This window comes from Ursus arctos, unplaced genomic scaffold (genome assembly GCF_023065955.2).
Source record: "Ursus arctos isolate Adak ecotype North America unplaced genomic scaffold, UrsArc2.0 scaffold_20, whole genome shotgun sequence".
NCBI lineage: Eukaryota > Metazoa > Chordata > Mammalia > Carnivora > Ursidae > Ursus > Ursus arctos.
This window is the reverse complement of record NW_026622875.1, coordinates 17,458,622-17,473,803: the sequence shown is the minus strand read 5'-3', so window position 1 is coordinate 17,473,803 and position 15,182 is coordinate 17,458,622. Positions and strand designations below refer to the sequence as shown.

The 15,182-nt window shown below is 37.9% G+C and overlaps 1 long non-coding RNA gene across 7 annotated transcripts in view; it reads right to left on the bottom strand.

Moving 5' to 3' along the window:
* LOC123000922 (uncharacterized) overlaps nucleotides 1–9,949 on the bottom strand; it is a 72,022-nt gene extending 62,073 nt beyond the window's left edge. For 4 of the 7 annotated variants that reach the window (XR_008960595.1, XR_007189137.2, XR_007189139.2 and 1 more), the window contains exon 1: nucleotides 9,782–9,948. This is a non-coding gene — a long non-coding RNA (uncharacterized LOC123000922). Of the gene's footprint in view, nucleotides 1–2,636; nucleotides 2,794–9,781 lie in introns of all 7 variants that reach the window. The other 3 variants (XR_007189134.2, XR_008960596.1, XR_007189133.2) reach the window with 2 other exon arrangements.
* Between the last annotated feature and the right edge of the window lie 5,233 nt (nucleotides 9,950–15,182).

Here is a 15,182-nt window from a genome sequence, read left to right as displayed (position 1 = left end):
CTATAAAATACACTTTTACATAAGTGTCTGTATGTACATATGGTTATTGTTTATTGCCTCAGTACAAAATAATTTATGTTAATATTTTGGGTCTACAAGCGAAAGTTTTCACAATTTGGGAACATTTTGCCTAGACCATATGATTTTCATCCTTCATCTTGTTAATGTGTTGTATCGCATTGATTTGCAACCATCCTTGCATCCTTGGAATAAATACCACTTGATAATAGTGTATGATCCTTTTAATGTATTTTGAATTGGGTTTGCTAACACTTTGTTAAGGATTTTTGCACCTATGTTCATCAGGGATATTGGCCTATAATTTTCTCTTTCTTCTCCTTCTCCTTCTTCTTTCTTCTTCCTCCTCCTCCTACTCCTACTCCTCCTTTTTTTTTTTTTCTGTAATAGCTGAGAAGGATGAGTATTGACTCTTCTTTAAATATTTGGTAGAATTTACCTGTGAAGCCATCTAGCCCTAAATTCTTGTTTGTTGGAAGTTTTTTGGATTTCTGATTAAATTTCATTATTAGTAATTGGTCTGTTCAGATTTTGTTTCTTCCTAGTTAAGTCTTGGAAGAATTGTATGTTTTTAGGAATTCATCCATTTCTTCTAAGTTGTCCAATTTGTTCGCATTAATTGTTCATAGTGATCTCTTATGATCCCTGTATTTTTCTGGTGTCAGTTCTAACTTCTTTTTCATTTCTGATTTTATTTATTTGGGCCTACTCTTTTTTCTTGATGAGTCTGGCTAAAGGTTTACCAACTTTATCTTTGCAGAGAACCAGCTCTAAGTTTTACTTATCTTTTCTTTCTTTGTGTGTACATATGTATTGTGTAACAATTTCATTTACATCCTTTCTGATCTTATTATTTTCTTCCTTCTACTAACTGGGCTTTGTTTGTTTGTTCTTCTTTTTCTAGTATGAATTTAGATTGTTTATTTGAACTTTTTCCGGTTTCTTGTGTGGATCTGTACGGCTACAAACTTCCCTCTTAGAGCTGCTTTTGCTACATTCCATAAATTTTGGAGCATTGTGTTTTCATTTTCATTTGTCTCGGTATGTTTTTTCATTTCCTTTTTTATTTTTTCAATGACCCAGCGGTTGTTGAGTGGCACATGGTTTAGCCTTCCCATCTGTGTTTTTTCCAGTTTTCTTCTTGTAACTTATTTCTGATTTCGTACCATCATAGTTGGGAAAAATGTTGAATACAATTTCAATCCTCTTAAGTTTATTTAGATTGTTTTGTGGCATAATGTGATCTATCCTGGAAAATGATCCATGTGCCCTTAAGAGAGTATTCTGCTTTTTTTAGTTGGAACGTTCTGTATATATCTAATTAAATCCATCTAGTCTCATGTGCCATTTAAGGCCAATGTTTCTTTATTACTTTTCTGGCTGAAATATCCATTGATATGGGTAGGGGGTGTTAAAGTGTCCCCCTACTATTGTTGTTTTACTGCGAATTCCTCCCCCCCCCCCGTGTCTGTTAATATTTGCTTTGCGTATTTAGGTGCCTCTCTATGTTGTGTGCATAAATACTTAAAAGTGTTACATCTTCTTGTTGGATTGATTCCCTTATCATTATGTAATGCCCTTCTTTGTCTCTTTACAGCCTTTGTTTTAAAGTTCTACTTTGATATATTGCTACCCCAGGTTTCTTTTCATTTCCATTTACATGGACTATCTTTTTCTATCCCTTCACTTTCAGTCTGTGTATGTCTTTAGAGCTGAAATGCATCTCTTTTAGGCAGCATATTAGATGGATCTTGCTATTTTATCCATTCAGCCACCCTATATCTTTTGATTGGAGCATTTAGTCCATTTACATTTAAAGTAATTGCTGATAGGTACATTTTTATTGCCATTTTGTTCATTTTTTTTTTCCTGGTTGCTTTTGTAGTTCTTCTCTGTTCTTCTCTTGCTCTCTTCCCTTGTGATTTGAGGCTGTTCTTTAGTATTATGTTTGGATTCCTTTCTCTTTATTTTTTGTGTATCTATTATAGGGTTCGTTTTGTGTTTTCCATGAGGTTCATATATATCTAGCTATGAATGCAGTCTATTTTAAGTTGGTGATTGCTTTATTTTGAATGCATTCTAAAAGCACTACATTTTTACTCACCTGTTTTGTTTTTTGATGTCATATTTTACATCTTTTATTTTGTGTATCCCTTAACTAATTATTGCAAATATAGCTGATTTTACTACTTTTGTCTTTTAACCTTCACACTAGCTTAATAAGTGGTCGACCCACTACTTTTACTATATTACTTTACCAGTGAGATTTTTTCTTTCATATTTTTTTCTAGTATTGGCCTTTTTTTTATGCTTAAAGAAATTCCTTTAATATTTCTAATAAAGCTGGTTTAGTGGTGAATAACCCTTTATCTTTTGCCTGTCTGGAAAAACGCTTTATCTTCCTTTCAGTACTGAATGATAACCTTGTCAGGTATTCTTGATTGCCATTTTTTTCCTTTTAGCACCTTGAATATATCATGCCACTCCCTTCTGGACTGTAAAGTTTACGCTGAACGATCATAGTCTTATGGGAGTTCTCTTACATATAACTAATTGCTTTTTCCTTGTTGCTTTTAAGATGTTCTCTTTAGTTTTTTGACATTTTAATTTCAATGTACCTTGGTGTGGATGTCTTTGGGTTCATCTTGTTTGGGACTGTCCATACTTCCTCGGCCTGGATGTCTATTTTCTTCCCCAGGTTAGAAAAGTTTTCAGCTATTATTTCTTCAAATAAGTTTTCTGCCCCATTCTGTCTCTCTTTTCCTTCTGGAACCCCTGCAATGCAAATGTTGGTATGCTTGATGTTGCCCCAGAGGTCTTTTAAACTATCTTTTACATTTATAATTATTTCATTCTATGCTGAAAGATGTATGACATAAGCATGATGAAAAAAAATTTCAATGTAAGCATTTTTTGTGTGGAGAGGAGTATGTATAGTCACTTTAAGTCCCACCTTCTATTTCCTGAAATTTCAATATATAACACTCAAGCAAGCACACTGAGATAAAGCATAAATATCTGAAGTCTGGAGTTTTTTACCTACAGAAATATGATCAATCAGATTCATACTTCCATTTGCCACCAGAATATTTCGAGATTTACTAACCAACTATCCTCATTTTCTTTTCTTTCTTTTTTTTTTAAAGACTTTTATTTAGTTATTTGAGAGAGGAGAGTGAGAGACCATGAGCAGAACTGGGGAGGGGCAGAGGGAGAGGGAGAAGCAGACTCCCCACTGAGCAGGGAGCCCGACATGGGGCCTGATCCCGACCCTGGGACCTTGGGACCCTGGGATCATGACCTGAGCTGAAGGCAGACGCTTAACCGACTGAGTCACCCAAGCACACCCGTCCTCATTTTCTTAAATTCTTTTTTTTTTTTTTCCTGTTCATTGTGGGTGATTTCCACTTTTGTGTCTTTCAGATATCTTCTGTATCCTCTAATCTACTGTTTATTCTCTCTCATGTCTTTTTCATTTGTTATTGTATGCTTCAGTTCTGATTGGTACTTTCCTATATTTTCTAGCTCTTTATTGAAGTTCTCAGTGTGTTCATATATTCTTCTCCTGTTTGGTAAGCATATTTATGACCATTACTTTGAACACTTTATTGGGTAGACTGCTTTATCTCCCTTTCATTTAGCTCTTTATTCTGAAGGTTTTGTCTTGTTCTTTTGTTAGGAACATATTCCTCTATCTCTTCATTTTGCCTAGCTCTCTGTTTCTTTATATGTATGAGAGAGTTACATCTTAGGTATGTCTTCCAGTCTTAAAGGAGTGGCTTTATGTAGGAGATGTCCCATGGTGCCCAGAAGCACAATTCCCCCTGGCAACCAGAGCCAGGTGCTCAGAGATGTCCCCTATGTGGGCTGCATGCTCCCTCCTACTGTGACAGGGCTGTGACTACCGCTAGCATGCTGGTGTATGGGGCTGGTTTCCAGCCCAGCTAGCTGCAAGGCCTGACCGTGATAGCTGTCGGCCCGTTGGCAGGTGGGGTTATCATCATGATGGCTATGAGGCCTAGTCAAGGTGCAGGGCTGTATGTGCTCTTGGTGGGAAATGCATCCTGGCATTGGCAGTCTAGAGGGAACATTCCAAAACAGTGCCCACAAGCACTAGGATCAGCCACTGAATGAGACAGCAGAAATGGCTGCTATCAGTGTTTCAGTCCCTGTGGAGAGGCCCAGATGCCTCTTGCCTCTCTGGCAGATGCTCCAAGATTAGCAAGTGGGCTCCTTTACTATGTGCTTTTTGATCTGGTCTTTTCGTGCCGGTTACCAAATTAAGTGAGTTCGTGCCTGAGCCCTTTAAGAGAAGATTTACCTTTCCCTACAGTTCTGTAGTTTTTCTGGATGTATTCCCCGATGGTTTTCAAAGCCAGGTGTTTTGGGGGCTCATCTTTCCTGTGCAGAATCTAAGGGTTGGGATCCTGATGTGAAGCTTGAATCTCCTGCTCTTCACAAAGAAGTTCTCTACCTTTGTGATCCGTTCTGACCATAAAAGACCACACTTGGGGGGCACCTGGGTGGCACAGCGGTTAAGCGCCTGCCTTCGGCTCAGGGCATGATCCCGGCGATCTGGGATCGAGCCCCACATCAGGCTCTTCCGCTATGAGCCTGCTTCTTCCTCTCCCACTCCCCCTGCTTGTGTTCCCTCTCTCGCTGGCTGTCTCTATCTCTGTCGAATATATAAATAAAATCTTAAAAAAAAAAAAAAAAAGACCACACTTGGCTTGTGGTTTTGTTTTTGTTTTTTCCTTATCAAGAACACAGCTCTGCTTCTTCTACCCATCTCAGTGCTATCCTTGATTGCAGAGGCTCTGTTCATCCAGTTTTTAGGTCCCTTGCAGAAGGAATTATTCCACATATAGTTGTAGATTGCTATGTCTGTGAGAAGTGAGCTCAGGATCTTCTTACGCCACCATCTCGCACTGATGTTTGGTTTATTTCATTTATTTTTGCACAGCAAGAGTTTTGTGAATTACAAACAGTTAATTCATGTGTGACATTACCATGAATACTAAAAATGTTAACTCTAATTTTAAACTTGAATCAGTTTACATATTTTAGTAAACATAATGAGGTAGGTAAATAATTCACAAAAAAGTCTGCGGCAAGAATTCTCGCGACATAAACACAGTTCATGAAGAAGATGCTTTTCACAGGCTTCCCCAACCTTCTTTCCTGGGAAACTGAACCAAGGGGAGAGCATGTTTATGAAAGGAAGTGTTGCCATCCTACTATGGTCCAACAGACTTGCTGGACCAAAAGGAAAACACACCTGCCCCTTTCTGACTGGGAAGTGGTACTGGATGGTGCAAAGGGAAAGAAGGTGGGGCAGTAATGGATACAGTCTGCTGATAATGGAACTTTGTGAGAGAGAACAGGGAGAGAATTAGTAGTAAAAAAGTAAATAAGTTTAAGTAAGTTCACAAGAGTAAACATTTTTGAAAAGGCAAGAGTTTTAAAAGTGATTACATTTTGGTGGAAGCACCTATCTTAGTCTACTTGGGTGGCTCTAACAAAATACCATAGACTGGGTAGCTTATAAACAACAGAAATTTATTTCTCAAAATTCTGGAGGCTGGGAAGTTCAAGATCAAGGCACCAGCAAATTTTGTGTCTGGTGAGAGCCACTTCCTGGTTCATAGACAGCTCTTATCCTCACATGGTGGAAGGGGTGGGAGATTTCTCTGCATTTAGATAAGTAATTATGACCTAGGGAAATGATTCCCAAGAACCTAAGACATGATCAAGTTTACAATTATTTCTTTTCTTCTGGGCACTTTTTGAAAAACTTATAACTATATAGACCTTTAACATTAAAATAATACAAAAATAATTGAGAATAAAATTGAAATACAAATTAAAGCCTTCCATGGCAAAATTTAAAAGGGGAATTTTGTTGTTATTTTAACATTAGATCACTCTGCTGAAGATTTTTATAAGTAAATATATATTCTTAAATTATAACAATATTTTTTAAACTTCAGTTAAAATACTATTCTGGGGTATCTGAAATAGCAGATATTTTTAAAATGGATGATTACTAGGATATACGATGTTCCTACAAACGACTGGCTTTCTCCCAAACTTTTTATCAATTTAATGAAAATATCTCCAAAGTGTTTAGTCATTTCCCTACCTTCTCAAGCATTTAAATATTCTCCCAAATGTGTCAGAAAAATAAATTAGCTAAATACATTTTTAAATAGTTATAGTTGACTTTGTACTGTGACAGTATAAACACTGTGTAGTTTTCATTATATTGAAACAAGAAAAATAATGCAAATGTTTCATAATGGTTCAATAAATACATTATAATGAGACTTCCTGATACAATCTCATTGCCACCTTTAAGAGATATGGTTACAAATACTTTTGTAAAAGTCATAAAATGTTTATAATATGAAAATTATAATGTGGATAATTTTGTTTTTAAAAAGTCTGAAAAACCTAGAAGAAATACTAAAATGTAAGCAATATTTCCTCTTCAACTTTTCTAAATAAATGTATAATAGTTTTAATAACCTGAATAAGTTGAAAAAAAAAATAGAACCACCACTGCACCATATACTTGAAAGTGGTTAAAATGGTAAATTTTATATTTTATAACAAAGAGAAGAAAAAAAAAGCCAAGAATCACTGTAATTTGAAGGCATCTATAGTAGCAACAAATTCCCCTATTTACATTTTAAACTCCCAAGATCACTAAACTAAAAACATAAAATAATGTGTATTTGTTACCATGACCTTGCAAAATTAAAATTAATCTATGGAAAAAAAACCCCAAAACTGACAGTACTCTCTTATAGTGAATCTGTAAGTAAAAAGACCTTCTGAGTTCATCAGACAGATAGTTTATGCACACCTTTTCAAGTTCAATTCTCTTAATACATATTAATTATTGGCTCTTATGGCATACTATGTTGGCTAGCTTCATGAGTTTCTTGGTTACTTAAGATCTGGATAGTTGTGTGAGCACAATATGAACTCAAATCCAATAACTATGAAGGATTCAGTCATTCCTACTCAGCACCTTGGCACCTTTATAGTTTGCTGTCACATGTGCTGGGATTAGAAAAACTATCCTAAAAGTCACTATTGCAGGTTTTCCACTAATAAGATAAACAAAGATCTATTACAATGGGATAACTTAAATATACAGATATCTATAGTTTCATAATATTTTTTTATTATTAGAACTGTACATGTATACATTTTTTTAAAGATTTTATTTATATATTTGAGAGAGAGAGAGACAGCATGAGCAGTGGGGAGGAGCAGAGGGAGAGAGAGAAGGAGACTCAGGGAGCCCAAGTTGGGGCTTGATCCCAGGATCCTGAGATCAGGACCTGAGCCGAAGGCAGATGCTTAACCAACTGAGCCACCAAGGACCCTATAATGTGTACACTTAATTATGTATTAACATGGAATCAATCATACAAAAAATTGAGAAGTGAAGGCTTTTCACTATGAACAAATGATATTTTGGCAAAATCTAATTGATCTTATATTATCATTTTTGAATCTGCATGAATATATTTCTTATTTTATTCATGCTATAACCTTCCATACAAATGGTATATGAAGGAATAATTTCTTCTTTTCAACAAATGTTAGGGATTGTAAAGGTCAGCTTTTGGCTTTATTTTAAAATAAAAGCATGAGGGGCACCTGGGTGGCTCAGTCGTTAAGTGTCTACTTTCAGCTCAGGGCGTGATCCCGGCGTTCTGGGATCGAACGCCGCATCAGGCTCCTCCGATATGAGCCTGCTTCTTCCTCTCCCACTCCCCCTGCTTGTGTTCCCTCTCTCGCTGGCTGTCTCTCTATCAAATAAATAAATAGAATCTTTAAAAAAAATAAAAAATAAAAATAAAATAAAAGCATGAAGACTGAATGGAAACAAGCTGATAACTACAGTCCATAGATAAATTTTATTAAATATACTAAATTAGGGTAAGTGATTTAGAGAGACTATCAGGTCTCTCTCAATTTTAGCTTTCAGGAAAATTGTTTTTGTCATTTTGGAGTATAAAAATATTGGAAGAACAATATTCTCGGGAGGTTTACAGAATACATTTAAGTAAATATTACCATGTAAATTATATCTGGACAATTAACAGAGATGTCTTATTGTATCATTATCTGTCTAGTCTTCTGGCATTGAAAATTATAATAAAGCAGGAGATCATGTGGCCTATGATTAAATCATTTTGACAAGAAATCCTACATTTACAAAGATAGACTTCCTTTGAATTGATGCTATGTGCAAACAAACACAATAACAAAAAATTCAAGCAGTCATGGAGTACTCATGTCATGAAAAGTAAGGATTCCTTCTGCCCCAAACTCTATTTTTCATCTCTAGAGGTACCACTGATACCAGATTTTTTGTCTTCCAGGAGACATTCTAAGAACCAAACTAATATGTACACCTTGTGTCTTAGTCCATCTGTGCTGCTATAACAAAAATGATGTGGTGAGGGCCATCTTCCCAGATGCAGACTTATTATAACCTCACATAGTGGAAGGGACAAAGGATCTTTCTCCGGCTTCTTCCGTAGGGGCACTAATCCCATTCATGAGGGTACCATCCTCGTGAACTCAGCATCTCCCAAAGGTTCCACTACCCAACACCATCACACTGGGCATTAGGACTCAACATACCAATTCTGAATGGACACAAACATTATCTATAGCATCTTATAATACAAATGACAGTCTTCCATATGAGTTTGTGTATCTGTTTTTAAACTTACTAAAGTCTTATTGATTACATTTCAATCGATATAAACCTTGTTCTTTTTAATGACTGCAATAGATTTTCTTTAACTGGCGAGTTAATGGAATTTAAATTCTTCCAAATTTCTGTTATTCAAAAAATGTGCAAATAAATACAGGGTTATTTATTTCTGCAGGATGTACTCCTGGAAGTAGAACAGCTGGATCAAAGTCTCATGCTGTTTGTTCTGATAGCTATAGTCGAATTACATAACAAAAAAGAAGAATTATTTTGCACTCCTGGCAATAATGTATACACTTCCCAACAGAGTTTTTATCAAAATTTTGTCACTGTTAAATCTCATAGTGAAAGAAAACTTGTAGTTTTATTTTTCGTTGACGAGGTTATTTTTCGTTTTAAAGTCACATGTATCTCCTTTTTTACAAACTGCCATTTGTCCATTTGTGTCTATTAGTTTTTCTTTTCAATCTGCGTTCTTTATCGAAGGTTAGAACTTTATTATATGTTGAAATATTTTTGAAATGTGTCATTGGTCTTATTGGAATTCCCCATGCAGTATTTTATTTCGTGTAGCCAAATTTTAGCTACTTTTGTTTTTATCATCTCTCCTTAATTCTGAAGAATAAGAACTATAAAGTTAAACTTTCATTATGACATGCAGGAGTCTGGTCAGGTAGAAACCCTCCGGCGCGACACTCAGAGCAGAGCAGCCCCGGCAACGCGGCTTCTTCCCGCAGGAGGCGCTAGGAAGCGGGGCAGGGAAGGCCGGGAAGCACAGCCAGTTCTCCCAGAGCACACACCCCTCCACTAGTCCTACTGAGTCTCCTGCAGAGGCGCGCCGGGAGCCCTGAAACTCCCGCACCACCTGAGGATGCAGCGCGCGGCACAGCGGGCGGGCGAGTGCCAGCCCACAGCGCCGCGCGTCCCCGCGTCCGCCAGCTCCCGGCCTCCTCTCACCAGGCAGCTCCGCGTCCGCGCCTCCCGGACCCCGCTTCTCGCCCGCCGTCCGGCCCCACTCACCGCCCGGCCCGCTGTCCTCTCCGTACCCGCGACGCCAGGCCCGGGGTCTAACTTTCCCCGCGGAGCAGAGTAAAGAGGAGGGGCGAGGAAAGAGAGAAGGAAGAGGAGGACTTTTCAAATTAAAAACAAACTAGAGCCCGGAGGGGAGGGGACGGTGCGGGGCTCAGGGGCGTGGTCCCGGCTCGCCCGGACCCGCCCCCAGGGCGCGCGGTCGCGCTGGCCTTGGACCCCGCCCCCTGCGCCTGGCGCTTGGCGCTCTGCCGCCGAGGGTCGGTTGTCCCCGGAGGCGCGGGTGCCCCCTGGTGTGGGCGTCCACATAGAAAAGGAGGGGGAGTGGGACACGGAGAGAGAAGTTGTCACAGCTGTAGTGTGAGGTGAAGAGAAAGGTAAGGGCCTGTCGACGGTTGCCTCTAATGGGAGACGCAAGTTTTTGAGGAGTTTTGCTGACAGGGATTACTGTGCGCGGAAAGGAAAAGAAACCACTCTTTCCCAAGAGCCCGGTTAATTTGCGTCTGCTCCCACCCCCCCAGACCTTTGGCTTGGAGAATTGGCCTTGGCAATGCAATGCTAGCAGGAAGCACTCACGCGCAGGCCCAGGCATTCTGGCTTTTTTCCTCACAGAGTTGTAAGAGGCCAATATGATTTTGGAGGCGGGAAGGCAGGGACTCCGGAGTGGGGGAGGGGAGCCTGTGTTTTCGGACACTGGGGGGAAAACTGCCATTTGTTAATTACCGTTGTTGAGCACAAATGCTTTCCCCCCTCCACCCCCCAGACTCCTGAGATTCAGCTTTGGGGTGGTCTATGGGGAGAAGCACTATCCTCTGACTGGAGCTGGGGGAGACTAAAAAGGTCCCTGACATTACATATATATATAAAGTCAGAACTGAGCAGAAATAAATTAGATTAACTCTGAAGAGTACTTGGCAGTGCTCCACTATGGGAGAAGTTTGGATAGGTGAAGGCATATGGAAGTGGAATTCTGGAATTTTCCATTTTACCTTCCATGCTATTTGTTAGTATGTGTGTGAAAATTTTTAAAAATCCTAATATATATATTATTAGCACAGGATATGTCAGAACTGTAGAAATAACGTGTTAAAGTATAAAACTAAGAAATAACCACTAAAGCTATGGTGATCCAAACTCAGGTCTTAAAGACATGATTCAATGATGTTCCAACTTGAATAGGTTAAGTGATAACAACTGCACTACTTTTTAAAAAATATTTTCTTGTTTTTTTTTATTTTTTAATTTTTTTAGTGCAATAGAGTCTTGATGCTTTTTAGCTACATCTTTTCCTATTTGTTATTATTTTTAACTGATTGCTTTTATGTTGCCACAATCCACTTGAAGTTAATATTATATAATTTAGTACAAGATTAAGAAATTTGCAACAGTACACGCAATCCATTCACAAGTTTATAAGATATGAACTCAATATACATTGTTAAAATTTTGGCTTACAATTTGACAAAATACAGCATCCTTTCTTGATTAAAACTCTCCACAGTGTAGGGAGAGAGGGAACAAACCTCAATATCATAAAAAGCCGTCTCTGAAAAGCCCACAGCAAATATCATTCTCTATAGGGGGAAAACTGATAGCTTTCTCCTAAGGTCAGGAACATAACAGGGATGCCCACTTTTCACTGCTGTTCAACATAGTACTAGAAGTCCTAGCCTCAGCAATCAGACAACAAAAAGAAATAAAAGGCGTTCAGACTGGCAAAGAAGAAGTCAAACTCTCACTCTTTGCAGATGACGTGATGCTTTATGTGGAAAACCCAAAAGACTCCACTCCAAAATGGCTAGAACTCATACCGCATTTCAGGAATGTGGCAGGATAAAAAATCAATGCACAGAAATCAGTTGCATTTCTATACATTAACAATGTGATTAAAGAAAGAAATTAAGGAATTGATTCCATTTACAATTGCACCAAAAACCATAAGAGACCTATGAATAAACCTAACCAAAGAGATAAAGGATCAGTACTCTAAAAACTACAGAACCCTTAGGAAAGAAACTGAGGAAGATGCAAAGAGATTGAAAAACATTCCATGCTCATGGATTGGAAAAATAAATATTGTTAAAATGTATATACTGCCCAGAGCAAGCTACACATTCAAAACAATCTCTATTATAATACCATCAACATTTTTCACAGAGCTGTAACAATTCTAAAATTTGTATCAAACCAGAAAAGACCCCAAATAGCCAAAGGAATGTTGAAAAAGAAAACCAAAGCCAGAGGCATCACAATTCCAGACTTCAGTCTGTATTACAAAGCTGTAATCATCAAGACAGTATGGTACTTGCACAAAAACAGACACATAGATCAGTGAAACAGAGTAGAGAACCCAGAAATGGACCCTCAACTCTATGGTCAACTAATCATCGACAAAGCAGGAAAGAATACCCAATGGAAAAAAGACAGTCTCTTCAACAAATGGTGTTGGGAAAATTGGACAGCCTCGGGCAGAAAAATGAAACTGGACCATTGCCTTATACCATACACAAAAATAGACTCAAAATGGATGAAAGGCCTAAATGTGAGACAGGAATCCATCAAAATCCTAGAGGAGAACACAGGCAGCAACCTCTATGACCTCAGCCACAGCAACTTCTTGCTAGACACATCTCCAAAGGCAAGGGAAACAAAGGCAAAAATGAACTGCTGGGACTTCATCAAGATAAAAAGCTTCTGCACAGCAAAGGAAACAGTCAACAAAACTAAAAGGCAACCTATGGAATGGGAGAAGATATTTGCAAATGACATTTCAGCTAAAGGCTAGTATCTAAATCTATAAAGAACTTATCAAACTCAACACCCAAAACCAAATAATCCAGTCAAGAAATGGGCAGAAGATGTGAACAGACAGTTCTCCAAAGAAGACCTACAAATAGTCAGTAGACACATGGAAAATGCTCAACATCACTTGTCATCAGGGAAATACAAATCAAAGCCACAATGAGATACTACCTCACACCAGTCAGAACGGCTAAAATTAACAAGTCAGGACACGACAGATGTTGGCAAGGATTTGGAGAAAGGGGTAACCCTCTTTCTCTGTTGGTGGGAATGCAAACTGGTACAGCCACTCTGAAAAACAGTATGGAGGTTTCTCAAAACAGTATGGAGGTTTCTCAAACTGGTACAGCCACTCTGAAAAACAGTATGGAGATTTCTCAAAAGTTCTTGAAAATAGAACTACCCTACAACCCAGCAGTTGCACTACTAGGCATTTACCCCAAAGATACAGATGTGGTGAAATGAAGGAGCACCTGCACCCCAATGTTTATAGCAACAATGTCCACAATAGCCAAACTGTGGAAGGAGCTGAGATGTCCTTCAACAGATGAATGGGTAAAGAAGATGTGTATATATATATACAGTGGAATAGTACTCAGCCATCAGAAAGGATGAATACTTAGCATTTTCATCAGTGTGGATGGAATAGGAGGGTATTATGCTAAGTGAAATAAGTCAGAGAAAGATAATTATCGTATGGTTTCACTCATAAGTGGAATATAAAAAACTGTAGAGGATCATAAGGGGAGGGAAAACTGAATGGAAAGAAATCAGAGAGGGAGAGAAACCATGAGATACTCTTAACTACGGGAAACAAACTGAAGATTGGTGAAGGGGAGGTGGATGGGGTGATGGCGTAACTGGGTGATGGTCATTAAGGAGGGCATGTGATGTGATGAGCACTGGGTGTCATTGGCTACTGATGAATTGTTGAACACTACATCTGAAACTAATGTATTATTTGTTGGCTAATTGAATTTAAATAAAATAAATTTTGGCTTACAGAGTTAATTGTTTTTTATAGATATTAAGACAAGGAAAAAAAGATAACTTTTATATTTACCCCTCTGTGCACAATTCCACGTGACTTCATTCTTTCTTGGACATTTGAGTTTTATATAGTGTCACTTCCCATCAGGGCGAAGAGTTTTGTTTTGGATATCTTAAAGTGGAGATTTGCTGGCAATAAATTCTTTCAGCTTCCATTAATCTGAAAATATATTTATTTTGCCTTCACTTTTAAAAGTCGTCTTTACTAAATATAGAATTGTGGATTGGCAATATTTGGTTTTAAATCCTAACATGTTAAAGATATACCTGGTATCTCCATTTTTGTCTCATGGCAGTAAGCTCTCATTGCTTTTAAGATATCTTTTTATCTTTGGTTTTCTGCACTTACTCTATACTATTTGGTTTTCTTTGTATTTTTCCAGCTTGGGATTCTCTGAGTTTCATGGATATGTCAGTTCACATTTCCCCCCAAATTTGATTATATTTCAGCCATTTTTCTTTGAAATTTCTTCTCTTCTCCAGTACCCTCCACCCCTTATATCTAGGAATCCTACTGAATATATGCTGGAACTCTAGATATTGCCCAACAGATCACTGAGTTTTGTTTGTGTTTTTATTCTTTTACTCTTTTCTTAGAATTGGTTAATTTCTATGGCTGTCTCTTTAAGTTATTGGCCTTTAAATTAATCTATTCAGCCTGTCCAGTGATTTTTTCCATTTTAGATGTTAACATTTTCAGTTCTAATATTTCTATTTGGTCCTCCCCCCCCCCCCACTCCCCTAATTTGTAATACAATATGATTTGTATTACATATGCAGGACTTATTTATTTTATAACTAGAAGTTTGTACCTCTTGATCCTTTTCACCCATTGAGCCCACTTCCCAACCCCTTGCCTCTGGCAAACACCAATCTGTTTTTTGCATCTATGTTTTTCTTTGTTTTGTTTGTTCATTTATTTTCTTCTTTTAGATTCCATGTATAAATGAAACCATATGTTATTTGTGTTTCTCTGACTTATTTTGCTTATCATAATACCCACAAGATCTATCCATGTTGTTACAAATGGCAAGAATTCATTTTCTATATGGCTGAATAATTTCCCATTGTGAATATATACTACATCTTCTTTATCCATTCATCTATCAGTGGACACTTAGGTTGTTTCCATAGCTTGCTTATTTTAAGTAATGGTGCAAAGAACATGGGGTGCATATATCTTTTCAAAGTAGTGTTTTGGTTTTCTTCAGATAGATGCTCAGAAGTGGAATTGTTGGATTGTGCAGTAGTTCTATTTTTAATTTTTTGAGGAAACTCCTTACTGTTTTTCATTGTGGCTGTACCAATTTACAGTCCCACCAACAGTGCACAAGGGTTCCCTTTTCTCCATATCCTTGCCAACACTTGTTATTTCTTGTTTTTTGATGATGGCCATTCTGACAGGTGTGAGGTGATATCACAGTGTGCATTGATTTGCATTTCTGTGATGATTAGTGATGAGCATCTTTCCATGCACCTGTTGGCCATCTGTATGTCTTTGGTGGGAAAATGTCAATTTAGATTCTCTGTTCATTTTGTA